Raw genomic sequence first — 2,389 nt, forward strand, 5'->3', positions numbered from 1 at the left:
ATATATATATATATATATATATATATATATATATATATATATATATATATATGTGTGTGTGTGTGTGTGTGTGTGTGTGTGTGTGTGTGTGTTTATGTATGTACGTATGTATGTAGTTTTGCGAAGCAGTGGCGCAGTAGGTAGTGCTGTCGCCTCAAAGCTAGAAGGTCGCTGGGTCGCTGGTCGAACCTCGGATCAGTTGGCGTTTCTGTGTGGAGTTTGCATGTTCTCCCTGCATTCGCGTGGGTTTCCTCCAGGTGCTCCGGTTTCCCCCACAGTCCAAACACATGCTACAGGTGAATTGGGTAGGCTAAATTGTCTGTAGTGTATGACGACAGGTCGGCCAGAATGTCTAAAAAGTTATTATCATATGGACAAGTCTAAATGGAGGACTTGTTCCAAAGAGTCAACCCCACAACCATACGGGACTAAGGCCAAAGAAGAAGATATATATATATATATATAAATAAAAGAAATAAGAAAATATATATAAAAAGACATTTTTAAAAAAATCTGCAAAATAATTTAAATAGTGAAGGATCGTGCATGCTTCTCTGTGTTTGGTGCAGTGATGGGGAATGTGAATGTGAGAATGTGAATGTGAGCTCCTCCTGTGGGAACATCAGCACCAGCAGCTGCTGCAGCATTAAAGCTCACAGGTTCCACAACAAAGCGCAGGCATGTGATGAGTTCATGTCTGCGGAGTCAGAAAGAGTTGCAAACACACCGCAGAGAGACGCTGCCACTGCTCAGGGCTTTATGCAGACCAGTAAACACACACACACACACACACACACACACGGAATCAAACTGCCAGGAATTCCCAGCATCATTCCCAGATCCGTCATGCAGATCTCTGGACATCAGGACTCCAGTCAGCATTCAGCTCTGATCCACTGCATCAATTAGCAGAAGATCTTCACGAGAGCCGACGATACACACACACACACACACACACACACACACACACACACACACACACACACACACACACACCTATTATTACATTAATAAAATGCAACTGTTGCACATTTATTTCATTGCTCTTTACACTGTCACTTACTTAAGTCTATTCATTTCGAACATTTCAGGAATTCCTGAGGAGTTTTCAAAATTCAAAGTAAAAGGAAAGAAAAAAAGAAATGAAAATGATTTTAAAAGGAAAGAAAATTCAGGAATGAAAAGTGAATTGAAAACAAAAATGTAAACAGGGATGGATTCTGCATTCACGCCAAAAATAAAACAACGACTGTACAACAACGAAACCACAATGATATCGCTAATGTAGTGACAGCGAAACTGAATGGAGATAGTAAGCGTTCTACCGCTTCTGAAAGAAAGATTTCAACTTCACCAGTGCATAGCATCATTAAAAGATTCAAGGAATCTGGAGGAATCAAAGCACAAGAGCGCAAGCCTGAGCTGATCAACCGTGATCTCCGATCCTTCAGGTGGCGCTGCATCGAGAATCCTCATCCATCTACCAGCCAGATCACCACATGGGCTCAGAACTACTTTGGTAAACCTTTGTCAAGTACTAGGATACGTAGTTACATCCACAAATGCCAGTTAAAACCGTGCTGGGCCAAAAGGAAGCCCTATGTTAACAGTGTCCAGAAGCGCCGTCGACTTCTCTGGGCTTGGAGGTATCTAGGATAGATCATCACACAGTGGAAACATGTACTGTAATCAGATGAATCAGCCTTTCAGGTATCTAAATCAAAAAAAGAAGAGCTAAATCTTCAAAAGTCAAAACTACCTCGAAGGAAGGTAAATCACAAACAAGATCTCATTAATAAATCAACAGTACGATGAAATGCAGACGAAACACAGCTCTTCTCAGATGCAGATTCTTCTCGATCCTCGTCAGATGCCAAAGTCTGCAATCAATAGTCAGAAATCTCAAACATTTCGCACCAAATGATCCGAGCCGCTCCGCGTTCAGTTTACAGCTCAATATACTCTTTACTCTGGGTCGACTATTGACTCATTCCAGGCTATTTTTACCCAGGAAAACATCTGATCAAACGCTGAGCCAAACTCTATAAACGCTTTCCTCCGAGAAACGCCATTGAGTCACTTTCAGCAGAATCCAGTTTCTCTTTCATCATCACCTGACAGACGTTTCATTGCCGCCTTTTGGACTCGCGCGGTAAAAATAGAAAGTCAGAGCGCTATTAATTCCACACACACAGCCCTGAATAGTGACGAAAGTCCAACATATCTATGCTCTTTAACTTTATACAGGTGTTATCTGGCTTTATTAGCAGCAACACACCCTAAGCAGATGCATGGTTGTTGCTAGAAGGGATACAGCTGCAGCCGGAAGTTAATGAGAATTATTTATACCATTTATTAAATTATTTATCAATTGCATTTTATTAACATC

The 2,389-nt window shown here is 41.1% G+C and overlaps 1 long non-coding RNA gene across 1 annotated transcript; it reads right to left on the minus strand.

The window, feature by feature from the left end:
• Positions 1 to 1,019: 1,019 nt before the first annotated feature.
• On the minus strand, positions 1,020 to 2,137 carry LOC147834958 (uncharacterized). The gene is made up of 2 exons (XR_015501687.1): positions 1,760 to 2,137; positions 1,020 to 1,650 (listed from the first exon to the last, which is right to left on the minus strand). It is a non-coding gene; the product is annotated as an uncharacterized LOC147834958 (long non-coding RNA).
• Positions 2,138 to 2,389: the final 252 nt, after the last annotated feature.

Source organism: Danio rerio, chromosome 10 (assembly GCF_052040795.2).
Source record: "Danio rerio strain M-AB ecotype USA chromosome 10, GRCz13ab, whole genome shotgun sequence".
Classification (NCBI taxonomy): domain Eukaryota; kingdom Metazoa; phylum Chordata; class Actinopteri; order Cypriniformes; family Danionidae; genus Danio; species Danio rerio.